Source organism: Stylophora pistillata, chromosome 2 (assembly GCF_964205215.1).
Source record: "Stylophora pistillata chromosome 2, jaStyPist1.2, whole genome shotgun sequence".
Taxonomy (NCBI): domain Eukaryota; kingdom Metazoa; phylum Cnidaria; class Anthozoa; order Scleractinia; family Pocilloporidae; genus Stylophora; species Stylophora pistillata.
This window is the reverse complement of record NC_142520.1, coordinates 36,522,378-36,537,377: the sequence shown is the minus strand read 5'-3', so window position 1 is coordinate 36,537,377 and position 15,000 is coordinate 36,522,378. Positions and strand designations below refer to the sequence as shown.

Below are 15,000 nucleotides of genomic sequence, written 5' to 3'. Positions count from 1 at the left end.
GGCGAACAAAGGATAACAATGCCACTGAAACCACAAATCATAGAGGTTAATGGATCTTATGAAGCATGGTTACCGTTCTAGAACTAATTTCAGGTTCAAATTGATAAAACAAACCTAGCATATTTCTCGATGAATTGCAGCAATTTTACAAATCACTGAGTGAGTGCAGAGTCAAACCACTTTGCCTCAGTTTGATCCATCCACATTCTGAGTCATTTATTTCTACCACCCGAGATATCAAAGCTATCCCAGATTTGTATGAAAAGAAATATCTTGATTTATCTTACCCTGAACTACTCCAGGAGTGCTACAAAGTTGATTTAAAGTTATCTGAAGAACAAATAAAGGCAATTGAAAGAGACACTATTGACCAGGCTAAAGGAAGTGCCTTTTTTAGATAGAGGGCTGGAAGGATAGGTGCTTCAAAGTGCCGTGCAGTGAGCCACACAGATCCATCATAGCCATCGCAATCTTTGATCAAAACCATATGTTATCCAAATATTTTTCGGTTTAACATGGATGTAAACACGAGGCGCTAGCTATCGCAGTTTATGAGAAAACCACGAAAGAGACTCATGGAAACTTTTTAGTCACCAAATGTGGGATAATCATTAATAACAATTATCAATTTTTGCATGCAACCCCAGATTTTCTTTGTGAGTGTGATTGTTGTGGACAGGGCTGTGGAGAAGTGAAGTGCCCCTTCTGCATCGAGGGCCTTGACTTTGGCAGTTATGTGCAAATGAAAGCCTCTTGTTTAGAGAAACATGGAGATGAATTTATGTTAAAAAGAGACCATAACAATTACTTTCAATCTCAACAACAAATTCATACTGCTGGGAGAGCTTATTTGGATTTCATTGTGTTTGCCATCAGTTTGTGAAGCAAAGACTACTACCAGACATTGAACACTGGGAAACACAAATCCCTAAGCTAGAGAAATTTTGGAGAATTTGTGTATTGCCAGAAATTTTAGGTCGCTGGTACACTAGAAATATGGACTTAAAATCTCAGATAAGTCCAAGGGAAAGTTGGCCATCAGGTAATTGTTACTGCAGACAAAGCACAAATGAGGAAACAGTTACCTGTGCTAATCCTGAATGCAAAGTGTCTATATTCCACCCATCTTGCTTGTGTATTGATTAACTGAAAGTAACAAAAGTCTGGTAATGCCCACACTGTAGAAAGTTACCCCAGTTTGCAAGACCAAAATCCAAGAAAATGCCAGATTTGAAAGATCAGTACATGGCTGAGGCAGCAGAGCTGGATAAAATCTACGTGTGTGAAAAGAAAGCTGAACCCCATGAAAAGTTATTGAAATGTCACAATGAACTATGCTCAAGTGGGAAGTTCTTTCATGTGGCATGCATGTCATACAAACGGTATCCAAATAATGCTAGAACAACCTAAGTTTGTGCAGGATTGCCACACCTAAAAGCAGGCCATCAGAAACTGTCTGCATAAATTCAGAGACCCCTATAAGCAGTTCATCATCATCAGCCAGCATACATTCTGAAACCCTTCAAAGTGAGCCATCGACATCTACCTCCATGGGCTCTCAAACCTCAACAACTGACTCAGATTTCTTATTAATTGGAACTGCTATTAACTTAAATGTTGATAAGACAAGTTCACTTGGCAGCTTAACTGAAAGGGATTCTGCACTCATTGCAAGTCCTTGTGGATGGTTAGATGGTGTGGCAATTCATCAAGCGTAGCTTTGAAAAAAAAAATCCTAACATTGAGGGATTTCAAAGGCCAACCCTTGGTCTTTGCAAAAACTTTGATGTTGTTGGTGGAGAGTTTGTTCAGCTGTTACACACTGGAGGCAACCATTGGGTTTGCCTGTGCTCAATAGGATGTACTAAGGGCCATGTCAACTTATATGACAGCCTTTTCCACGATGTTATTTCTGATGACATTGAAAAACAAGCACGAGACCTCTTTGGTAATGAGTTCAGGAAACTTCCAGTTGTCCCTGTTTTGCAACAAATTAATAGATCTGACTGTGGTGTGTTTTCTATAGCTTATGCTACAAGCCTTGTTTTCATGGATGACCCCAAAATTATTCAGTATGACATCTCAAAAATGCATGGACACCTGATAAAATGTCTAAAGTCTGGTCAAATGGAGCAATTTCCTGCCATTCCTGACTACACTTACAATTAATCGCTCAGCTTCAGTGTATTGAATCTTGTTACAAAGATATGTTTTAATGGATTTTCAGCCTTCTAAACCTGATCACTCGCCATTATTATTCACTCTTTAATAATCGGGGACGAGAGCTTTGCTGTAAAATTCCAGACTGAGGGATGAAATTTTGCTTTGTGGACCGAACCTCAGGGGTTGTCCATAAATATCCAGAATGCACCTTGTGCTTGTGTTACAATAAACCCTGTGGTATTTGCAATTGTGCAAATCAGGAACTAGAACAATGACAGTATCTATTGTGGTATAAGAAAATATCCGTACCCACCCCTACGAGGATCATTGAAAATTCAGAGGGGAACAAGGGGGCTCTCAGAAGCCAAAATTTTTAGGGAAAGTATGAAGCAAAACTGGACATACCAGAGGGTGTGGAGGGATTCCAGCTATATCAAACCATTCTTGGGGAAGGTATGGAAATTTTCTAGAACCACACATTAAAACTTACTAATTAGTGCCAATGGGAAGAAAACATCTACAAGAGTACTGCTCTTTTCAATCAAAAGGTACGATAGGCGGGCAAAGGTTAAACAGGGCAGAGCACACCCTCACCATCCTATCAATCAAAGGAATCTGGTTCCCCTGATTGCATGTAAGAAATTCAGTCGGAAGTGTACTTTGAAGAATTGTATACTTCTGTCTAAGGACGCCAAGCACACGTTCCACGTGAATGCGAACATTGGCAGTTTTTCGAGTTTTCTCAACGTCTACAGGATCTAGCTGATTTTTGCCTTTTGCAACTGCAGGGATGTTGATTACAGCTTGGCGAAAACACACTTCTTCATGGACCGTAAACCCTCGGTCGGCAAGGACGAGATCTCCAGGAACTAAGTTCTTTAAAAATCCACATTTCTTGCTTAAATTGTTGATTAAAGTTTGAAAATTCTTAGAGTTTTTTCTTTATACAAAGTTTAGGTCTTGTTTAACAAGACCGCGTCTTGAGCTATCTTAAATTCAACCGGAACTTTCATCTAAATATTTCATTTTTGTGATCAGTGTGAAGAGGAGCGAAAGTTTACGGTGAAAGGCCATTTATTTGCCAGGAGTGTGCTCGACAAACTTAAGGGCATAAAAGCGGATCTAGTCAGAGGACAAGTAGACTGGCAGGGCTGGGACTTCCCGCAATTCATAAAAGCTTTGAAAAGTCGGAAGGAGATCATTCCTGCACCGAGAATGCAGGGAAACTAAGTGCTAAATTCCGCGATCGGGAAAAAAACACTTTATGTAAACGAGGAGACATCACCAACGAAAAGGGGTTGTGATAATTTTGATGCAGCCGACCACAGAGCCGTCAATTGCAACAAGTATATCACCGTTGGAGACGGGAGGAAACAGCTAGGATTGAAACAACTTTGTTTCAATTGTACAGGAAGTCGACACTGCGCTTCTGAGTGCAAATGCCGTTCTGGCTGCCAGATCTGCAACCGAAGACATCATACGTCGACCTGCAACAAACTTACATCGCAAGACCAGCTTATTACCACAACGAGCGTAGAAGGGAAAGGAGTGGTGCATCCCATGATCACAAATGACGTGGATGGTTTTTAGTGTCAAGTACTGTTCGATACTGGGGAGCCAGAAGTTCTTACGCTGTATCAAAGCTTCTGGACTGTTTATATGTGCGTCCAATCCGTGAACAACTCAAGCGTATTGAAGTGATGTTTGGTACTTCAAGCAAACCGATAGATATCTACGGCCTACAAATTCTGCGGTCTTGGACGCCGAGGTAAACAAAGTCGAGCGTAAAGAGCTGCTGACATTTCAAAACCAAAAATGCACAGAGATAGTGGCGCAATTTTCTTATTTGAGGGGCGTAACCACTGATGATAACGATAATCTGATCATGGAACAAACGAGTGCCCTAGGATCAAAAAAGGAACATGACCAAGAGTTGGGCGCCTGGAAGAACCTGTGGTAGAATATACGAAGTTCGGCTGGACAATCTTGTCTCCTGGAACAGGGTTAGATCTCAGGAACATGTTTTCAACGCAGACCTCCGCAATTGATTACGCTGAGAAATTTGCAAGCTAGACGTCCAGGAGCTAAAGGACAAACCAAGTGGAGACCAGGAAACGGTTTATGAAGAATTCAAAGAACAGCTTACCAGGAGTGCAGAAGGCTGGTGCGAGACGGATCCGCCCTGCAAAGGTAATCATCCTTCCCTACTGGACAATCGCGCAGGGAGCTTAAACCGTCTCTAAAATCTTGCGCGGAAATGAAAGAGACAATGCGAACTTGAGAGGTGCAACGACATTATCAAAGATCAACTGAATGAAGGGATTATAGAACGCGACGACGAAGTGGTCAGAGAAGGAAGAGAGTGTATATTCCTCATGAAGCGTTCGTGCGTGGGAATGCAGAGATTACAAAGAAGCGTATTTTCTATGATGCTTCCGCAAGGGCAAATGCAAGTGTCTTCACACTCAGCGAGTGTCTCCAAATCGGCCTTAGGCTACAGACCAGCTTTCGATATGGCCGTGTTAGTATGAAATGCATTCGATCCAGTGGCAATAGCCGAAGATTAAAAGCAAGCATTAAAGCAAATTCGCGTCCGAAGAGAAGACCGAGATGCTTTACGTTTTCATTGGTTTAATGATCTGTCAAGCAAGCAAATAAAAACCATGTGACTCACTCGATTACTCTTTGGTTCGGCGCCGTGTCCATTCCTCCTCACTTCAGTTATCAAACAACAATTGCAGCGATACAAAATGATGAACCCGGAACCAGTAGAGAAGATAAAGCGCAGTATGTCCGTGAATGATTTGATCAGAGGCGGGAAGACAACAAAACAAGCGTTAGAGATCAAGATGACAGCCACAAAAGTTGGTGAGGCGACATTGGAACTTAACGAGTGGCATTCCAACATTCGGGATTTAGAAGTCGAAAGTATGACTTCAGATGGCGAGAGTCAGGGGTATGTCAGACGACAACTAGGTACCAAAACGGGTGAATCAAAACTGCTGAGAGTCCCTTGGGAAAAAGACAAGAACAAAACTCAGGTCAACTTCCCGACTTCAACCACTGACCTAACAAAAAGGAGTATCCAGGGGAAAAGTCGCGATGATTTGCGATCCACTCGAACAAGCTTCACTCTTAACCCTCTCTGGAAAAATTCTCTGCAGAGATGCCTGTGATACACGAATCGCATGGCATAGCCCCTTTACTTTGTGACTGACGAGCAAAATAGAGGAAATGAGAGCAGCGTTTTCCAGAGCACGCGAACGCACCAAGAAACGTAATGAAACATGAAGAGAAAATCTTAACAATCGATTTAAACACTTTAGTAGATGCAAGCGGAAAAGGAGTCTCAGCTGCGGTTTATGCAGCTCGCTAATATAAGAGAGGACTCACGATTCCCCGTTTAGAACTAGGGGTTGGACATATGACTGTAAAACTAGAAGGCTCTCCCTGAGAAGAGTTTTTGATTGGCTGGATAGCACAACAGCCCAGCACTGGATCAGATTGGATCCGTCGAAACGGCGAGTACAAACAATTCGTCGATAATCGAGTGAGGAAGATCCAAGAAAGAAATATTAAATGGAGATGAGTACCAACACAAGAGATTTTAGAGGACGTAGGGAGTCGAGAAGGATATTTTAGCAGATTGACAGATCTTTGGTGGCAGGGACCAAGCTGGTTATCATAGCCACAGGACTAGCCGCCAGACATAATAACGACATTAATTTATGAATCAAAATCGGAAGAACTAAAACAAACGCGAAAGTTGTTTGCCCTGGCGGTAGCGAAAACAGAGAGCAACGACACCTTTAGATGAGCTTCTCGACAGACACGAGTTGCGGTATGTGTTGTAAGTGCCTGGATCGCGGGATTCCTCGAGAGAGTCGTATGTCCCCTCACAACTGAAGCAATAGAGGAACAGACAACGTTCTGGATCAAGGGAGCTCAACAGCCAGCACCTTCGTGCAGGAAAATTCAAGAAGACCGTTTTCGAATAAATTTGCAGAGAAATCGAGACAGAATATTAGGGCGTAGAGAAATAATATGGCCATTACCCCATCTTCCTCGTAGACTCCTCGCTCGTCACTTGCAACTCAGTTTACCGATGTTCAGTGGCGGATCTAGGGGAGGGGCATAAGGGTCCCGCCCTCTCCCCCTTATTTTGGATAAAAAATAGACGCAGAGGGAAGAAAAGCTCACGAGTGAACACCAGCAAACAAAAATGAGTCTCCCCCTTAGCTCAAGGTCTGGATTCGCCAGAGACACTGTACGGAGGAGTGGCCCTTACCATGACCAAAGTACGTGAGCTATACTAGGTACCGCGCTTAAGGCCACTCGTGAAACAAGTTCTTAGGGCGTGTTTAGGTTGTAAGCGCTTTCAGGTTATGGCACTGGCAACACCGCCCTCCTGGACTCTTTTCCACTCACCGTACAAAGAGGAGCACCCCATTTAAAGTTATCGGGGTTGATTTTGCAGGACCCATTAAGTACAGAGCCAAAACAGAAGGGAAAGCCAATCCTGCATTTTATGGATTCCTAAAGAGTTTAAAACGGCGCGCCGTGGTCGTCCATAGAAGATATTCCGACCATGGAAAAACCTTTGTCGGCAACGGGAAGTGGCTCTAACAAGTTATGTATGACGAGAAGGTACAAGACTACCTAGCAGATAAGAACGTCAAGTGGCAATTCAACCTTAGGCGCGCTGCTTAGTGGAGAGGACAGTTCGAGCACGTCATTAGACTGGTGCTTTAAAAAAGACTATCGGAGGCGGGATGCTGACCTGGACAGAACTATGTGAAGTGGTCCTGAATATAGAGACTGCTTTGAACAACCGCCTTCTATGTTATTTCGATGGCGACATACAGTTACCGGTGCTAACCCCTAACTCACTGTTATCTCTTCGATCAAATAAGCTACCAGAACTGGAACCACACCAGCTACGAGAATTTGATCCGCACAAGAGAAACAAGGATCTGCAAAGTGTAAGCAGGCTTTGTGGTCCAGATGGACAACCGAACAACTATGCGAGGAGAGAGAACGACACTAGATGAAACACAGGAGACGAACTACATCCTTAGCAAAAGGGGAGGGGATCATCATCAAGGATGAGGAACGATATCGCAACAAACGGAAAATTGGAATCGTGTAAGATCTGATTTGGGACGGGACGGAATCGTTCGAGCTGACAAACTTCCAGTGGGAAAGGAACACTCGAACGAGCCCTACAGCACCTCTACCCATGGAAACTGTCCTGCGATCGGGAAAATATACAGGCTCCCCTACAACGCAAACTCGAAGCCCCGACATTCCGGCCCAAAAGAGATGCAGTGGTAGCCGCACGCTGTCGCATTCGAGACGCGAACGTTCATATCTAGGAACACTGAACTGTTTTTTTTTTTTATTGATTTTCAAATTTAACGAGTGAGCAATTCTAGTGTTTTTTCTCAGTCTGAAGGAAAATAGCGGAGTGTGTCAGAGATTGATTAACGTCAATTTGACATCTGGTTAATTTGCAAAAGGTGAGATATGATTTGAACAAAAGAGCAACAGGATTATATTATATTTTTAAAAGTGAGAGAGGAAGAAGTTCATCATCATAAAACAAAACGAAGTTTTGGAAACTAGCAGACTATTTGGTCTCATTTCCGTCGCCCTTAGGCCCACTGCTTGCGTAAAACCGCAGTTTTGGTAAGACCTAGTGTAAATAACCTGCCTTTAAAGTCGCGTAAAAACCTTCAACTACATTTCACAGTTCTGTACTCTTTTGCAGTATCAAACGAAAGCTGTAAAGCAGACTTTTAAAAGGAGCTGGGATGTCGAAGGATGTAACGTGACGCGTGATTAATAATGGTAATTGAGCTGAGTGGAGTGCAATTTGGGCTGAAATCATACGCGTGATTTCAAAATCGAACGAGCGCGCAGCGCGAGTTCAATTTGAAATTACAAGTATGATTTCAGACCAAAATTGCATGACACGAGGTTCAATTACCACTTTATTACATCCATTTTAAAATCGCCCAAATACAGGACTTGGTCAATTCAAACATTTTATTGATGCAGTGCTGAGCCGGTTTTTAAATAAAAAGTGGAACCGGAAACGCGTTTACACCTTATTCTGTATGCAAAACAGAAAGACTTTGACATCAAGTGTCAAACACTCAGTCAAGCGTAAAATGATGCGATTTCGAGGAAAAAATGGTGCGATTTGGGAATAAATCGCACCAATTAGAGCCAATCAGATTACAGGGACCACCAGTGATTTCAAAATGGATGTAATAAAGGCCAAAATTAATTTGTGACACGTGAATTTACAGAATGGCGAGCGTGATTTGTGAATTTACGAACCTGCGTGAGGGGTGATTCGTGAATTTCTTCTTTTATTGTCATAAGAAGCCTAAGACTCCATAAACCTTACACACAAGGAGAGATATTTGAAGTTTTCCCCTTCTGTATTAATACGTAGAGCCATAATTTTTCTTAGATTCTTGCGTGGAAATAAATCCAACGAAAAAAGGTGATATTCAACAATAAGACGAAGTATGAAACCATTAAACTGTGTCCAGATGAATAGATTTATGTTGGCATTTCTGACTGTGTGTTCCATGCAGATAAAGGTTTGTCAGTTTCAGAAACTCGCTTTATTCATCATCAGTTTGAGATGTATGAAATTAGAACATCGGAATGTTTACAATGATTACTCAACGGTTATCAGTTTCAGAACTGAAAAGATTATGATTATAATGCAGCACAAAACTGGGAAAAAGCGAAGATTCTACACAGCTTTTCTACTGCTCACTCGTTATCAAAACGCTTTGGTTTTGATACGAAGGAAAATCTTTTCATTTCATTCAATTTGCATTCGCGTTACTTCGAGAACTTATATACCAAGTTTTCGAAATTCTTTGTTTGGTAACTGAATGAGGTCAGTTTCATTCGTAGAAAATGAAACTAAGAGGTAAAAATTAAAAAAAAGAAAACAGCTCACCTTTGGAAACAGAACATGCCCTTTTTTTCAGATCCTGATAGTGTGCCTTATGAAAACAAAAGTAAGAAAATGAAATGAGACTTTCCCAGGCAAACAGAGGTAAATGCAAATAGCTGGTTTAAGAACCTTTTACTCACGCGGTTGGTAATAAGAAATCACCAAAATAATAAAAACAAATATGAGATGGAAGAAAAATGGTTTGCCAGGTTGCCCATAAGATTCATCAAATAACATACGGGATCTTCTTATATTCCATCATCGCAGATGCGATGAACACGTAGCTTCTCCTTACAAAGTCGATATTCCATACAGCAATCAAGTGGTGAGAGTAAACAGATTCATCATTCAGAGGGCGTTATCCCTATTTTTAGCAAGTTTCGATCCTAAACGTTTCAGCGCATTATTTCTTCTGAAATAATAAATATTTAGTTGCTCACCTTTAAAGAAAAAAGATCTTCGGATAGGTAGGTGACCAAAATCAAAAAACTGATTTCAAATCTACTCTGTCAAGCAACAAAGAATACAAAGAGCTAGTGTGAGTTCAGATGTGAAAATTATTGGTAAAAGCTAATCATTATAAAAACGTAAGAGCGATGGAAGTTGCATTTCAGTTTGCCTTTTTCAAAGATATCTCAATAAATAGTGGAGCTCGCGTATCGTTGATATAAGAGTCTAGTGATTTAAAATTGCCCTTTGTCCGATTTCTTAAAACCTCAAGGCCCGGGTCAAACGCCGTACTCCACATGCGCCCAACCTAATTCAACCAATTAGGCTCATGTGAAGTTCGGCGTTTGACCCAATCAAGTTCGACTGATTTTATTTGGAGCCGCTGAGGCGTTCTTCACGCCTGGCCAGCCGTGAAAAACGCCTGAAGAACGACTTTGGGTCAAACGCCGATCTTCACATGAGTCGAACCAAACGCAGAATTAAACGATTATCAAAGTTAAGTCATGTTAATGTATGAATAAGCCTCGTTCACAGTTTTTTTCCAACATGGCTGCCTATCGCGCTGGTGTTGAAGATGATGAAGATTCTTGTATGTCGTGTTTGAACGCGACGAAATATCACTGCCTTCGTTGTAGAGTGCCGTTCTGCAACAAATGCTCACTTCCAGAAGAAAACGACGATATTCTAGGTTGGAAAGCTGGAAAGTTTTTTGCGTATTGTGTGCCCTTGCTCGAAAGAAACCTTCGAGCAAGGCACACAGTGCTCGACACATGCTGTCGGAGGAAATGGCGGGAAGGGAAAAAAGCCACGAAAAAGGCGCCATTTTAACTTTACCTTGAAAAACAATTGACCAACAAGATCGCTTTTGTTATTTGTTTGGTCTAGCAGCTCGGTTTGACTGAATTAAGTTCGAAGTTTGATTCAAACAGGCGTTCTTAATTATTTCAGTCGACCCAAACTGTCATTAGGTTCGGCACATGTGAAGTACGGCGTTTGATCTGGGCCTCAGTTACAGATTGAAGTAAGGTACATGTTACTTCTCTTTCCAAAATCAACATATTATTCAGTGAACAAGTGGCGATAAAACTGATCAGCGGAGGGTGTTTTCTTAAAGCAACACCAAATTCTCCCTACTGACTAACAAGGTAATGTGAAGGAGCAAGAAGAAAGAATTGCTGATGAGATAAGAAATTCAAATGGTGAGGTGTTTTGCTATCAAATCAAAAATTGATTTGAATTTGGTAAGTCTTCGAAAATATTATCAGATTTTTCGGAATTATAACTCTTTCATCACTAAATCTTCTCAAATTTTAATACGAAATATATATTTCTGAAAATAAAACCGAGGAAAGAATAATTATCTGTTATTTAGTTTAGCTGAGCCAACCTATTTAAAAATAAACACGCGTTGTTTAGAGTCCTAATTGTTTGAATGATGAGACCGAAAGCCGTAATGCAAGCAGCTCGTGTGAGAACAAAGTGCTGAGTTTAATCAGATAAAAAAATCACACAAAATGTCTGCGACGAGACTTTTAAACCGTAGTTGATAACAACTTGGTCTGAGATGTATCAACACGACTTTCCGCGTTTCGCTCACGGTGATCATTGGAAAACACTGTGTCTGGCTCCCTCTTTAAAAATCAGAATTTGCAGTTCTTGAATTTGATTTCTGTGTGATTTGAGGTGGCGACGACACTTTTTTTTTCTTTTTTTTTTTTTAGGGTGAAAAGAATGTTACCTAATTTCTTCTTTTTTTAGCTGCTTACCCTTGAACAAGGAAGTGTGATGCTTTTAGAATTCTGATCCTATTATGAGGAGCCAAGAGTAAGAAACTAAAACAACGCTTTCCCTGAAAAGCAAAGATGAATAGCAATAACTTTTTGTACAAAATAAAAAGTAACAGCTTATTTTATGAAAAAAACAAAATCTGTTAGAAAACCTAAAACACAACTACGTTGCTTTTGAACTTCCTCGTGATTGCACTAAAAACATTACACATTTGTTCTTTTCAAGTAACAATTTCCCATTCACACATCATGTGGCTGCTTTTACTCTTTCGCTGCCATCCTCGGACACTTAAGAATTGTTTAACCTGCAATTTTTCCTTACAGTATCAATATATTCTTCAACCAACAGTTTGGGAGAATAAAGAAACATCAGATGGACGGTGTCAAATTGACGCAACACTTCATTCTCTAAGAATATTTACAGTGACATTTGTAACATTTAGAAAGGAGACTTAGTAATTAGATCATGGAAATTAAAGGCCTAGACTTGAGTTAATCATTTTATTTCGAAGACAATGATAAGTTTCAGGGAAGGTTTTTAGTTATAAGTCTTTGCCAAAATCTAAGATTATTTTGAGTTTTTTAATCTTTACCACTAAATGTTCAGTCCAAAATATTTTACTTTTATAAGGCGAAAAAAAATTATTTCTAAATTTATGTTTTTACAACTAACCTTTTAAAAAAGAAACCTGTCTTGTTTGATATTCTTGTCGTATGACTGATGAAACTAAAAGTGAGAAACTGAAATGGAACTTTCTCTGCAAAACAAAGATAAATGCAAATAGCTTTTGTAAAAAAGATGTGAAAACTTAATAGGTAAAAATAAAAAAATAAAAGACATTTATAAACCAAAGAGGCAAAAACAGATACCAATTGTAAAGAGTAAAGTTCTAATTGTAAAGAGCCAAAAATGCCGTTTAGGAACCTGAAAATCAATCACTCTCCAACACACAAAATAAACTTCATTGAATAAAAATAGATTTGCCCGCCTTGAAATCATTTGAAATGTATCAATACTGTGCGATTTGTACATACTCTGCGTTACCACCAACACTGTAAAAACTTAAGCTACCCAGGACGGTCAAGGCAATAACAGGAGACGTGACCAAACGGAGATTTTATAGGGAGAAGAATCTTTGCTCTTGCGATGAACATTTTCATCAAAAATAAATGTCAATTTCTAATGGCCCTATCTTACTCATTCTTACATTGCGAACACCAACAATGGTTTCCTTCTTTCTCAATTTAAACCGACATTCGTTTTGCCGAAAATAATGGACCGTACGCGTGACGCGATATGTACATTTAACATTGTAAACTTCTCAGGACATTTTTTGTGCACAGATTAGGCATGTCCATTGGATTAGATTTTCACTGGCGTTTTGATTGTTTTCCAAGCGCTGGTACATGAATGAAACGTCGAATTTGAATCAGCACGGCAGAAGTATTGATTCTAATGCGCACGAGATTTGTTCTCCTTAGGAAATGAAAAAACTTTAAAATATAGAGGGATTGTATTCATAATGACGTCCTTCTACAGCAATTAATAATTTGCCAGTATATGAATCAATCTAGAAATGGTTTATGTAAGAACAGCTCTGGTCATAAAGGCACTGTAATATGCACTATAAAATTGGTGGGATGTCACGGTCGCATTAGCCCATAAGCACAATCATGAAAAATTATATATCGTACTTACCACGACTCTTTGAACCGCTTAGTTGCTTTTCAAACTGAAGAAGCCAACTTTAGAATTAGAATCAGCAGCATGTGTCTATTTAAAGGTTATAGGCGCGGGGCAAGTCTCAGTCCACCCCTGAGGGGCCGAGAGAGAGTATGCGATGTAAGACCGGGAGAGGTTTTCCGGGGATCTGACACTAATAGGAGCAAGACCCTGAACCTACTCTTCGCGGGCTCATGTTCTTAAAAGCTTCATACGTTCGCGCTGCCGTTGTTTGCTCTCGTAACGCAATGGGGGGAGAAAGTGCGTTGCGTGACGAGACCAAACATCGGCTGCAAAGGAGACTAGTCTACAGTAAACGTGGCACCGATACAGTTAATATTTGCTTACGATTATGAAACCAGTGACAATACTAGATCACAAGACACTGAGTTTATTTCAGATGAATTGGAAAGGTTTTTTTATTGTGCTCTCCATTTAACGATAATTTTGTTGAAATCTTTCGAAAGGTAAAGCTCTTGTTCTTTACAAAAAAGGAAGCATCCTTTGGTTATATTTCAGTTACCCACCCATCCAAAAAACAACTCTTGCATGAGTGGCATGCCTATGTTTTTATCAAGGCTAAAAGCGCACTGCCCTCTTTTGCAGAATGGAACTTTGAAAATCATTGATAGAAAGAAAAAAAATTTAAGCTTTCCCAGATAACAATACTACATTTTTATCTCTGAATATCATTGCTATACAATTTTTTTTTTATTCCGTTACAGTTTGCTAAATCTATTTAGAAGTGGTTGTAAGATTTCAGTAGAATTTCCAGAGGTTGGCGTCTCTGTGTTGTTACTTTATATGGATTTCCTTCTACACTTGTGAAGCTAAACAGGATAAGAAAAATTGATACCTTTTAGTTCGGCTGTCTAATATGGAAATATGTTAAGTTGAACTTAAATTGACCATCTGAAGCTCACCATTGGATACCATTTAACTAGGAAATGATGTATCAGAACGCGGAATCCGAACTCGAGAGGGGTTTGGGTTCGATGCCTCTCAAGAAACTCAGATATTTTCTCAATCTCAACCTCATCTAGCACTTCTTTTTCTTTTTTATTTATTTATTTAGTTATTTATTTGTTTCATTTACAAGGGCAAATTTTTTATTTCTGGAACAGGGGGAGAGTATATTGCTCCGAAGAAAATCCAGAATGTTTATCTACGCAGTCCGTTTGTCGCGCAGACTTTTGTCATTGGAGACAGCTTTAAGGTTTGTTTTGATGACATTTTAAGCATTAAAGAGCTTGGATTGACACATTCTCCGTTTCCAGTCCTTCTCAGTTGCCATTATCGTACTGGACGCTGAAGTCTTAGAGGCCTGCGCCGAAAAAACCGGAGTGGAGTGAGACGTAAAACAGCTTTGTCAACATGAGGTAAAAAATACGTACAGAAGGAGTTAGGGGCGAGGGGTTAAAGGTGAGGGGTCCTGAGGGGTGAGAGCTGCTGTGTGAAGTGTAAACAAGCAAGAACCGTAATGTTAAGGTTGTAGCTAGTCAAATGGGGTCAAACGCCAATTAATTTTCTCCAGATATCTTTACTTTTTCATTACACAAGTTTTTTGTTTTTTGTTCAGTTTTGTTTTAGTGTTGTTTGTTTAATAATAATGATAATAATGATAATAAAGGTCTTTATTAAGAATTATTGTGCAAACAGACAATTAACACGAATAGAATGAATAAGGAAAAAGAAAAGGTATTAATTACTATTGAAAAGACAACTATTAATAAAAACTGATTTAAAACGGCTTGTCTGAACCTTAGGCAAAATATAATTATGCGACCTAGTTCTTAACTGCCGTGTTCTCTGGGGAGGTAAGAGATCGCTCAACGCAGTTTTGGTGGAATAGATCCTTTGCCATAATTTCTTATCTCTATTACAACGGATATCCA

At 39.9% G+C, this 15,000-nt stretch overlaps 1 long non-coding RNA gene and 1 pseudogene across 1 annotated transcript; one reads left to right on the top strand and one right to left on the bottom strand.

The window, feature by feature from the left end:
- LOC148739307 (uncharacterized) overlaps positions 1 to 7,637 on the top strand; it is an 8,096-nt pseudogene extending 459 nt beyond the window's left edge.
- A 3,339-nt stretch (positions 7,638 to 10,976) lies between these two features.
- Positions 10,977 to 13,216, bottom strand: LOC148739306 (uncharacterized). The gene is made up of 3 exons (XR_015996212.1): positions 13,082 to 13,216; positions 12,056 to 12,140; positions 10,977 to 11,444 (listed from the first exon to the last, which is right to left on the bottom strand). It is a non-coding gene; the product is annotated as an uncharacterized LOC148739306 (long non-coding RNA).
- Positions 13,217 to 15,000: the final 1,784 nt, after the last annotated feature.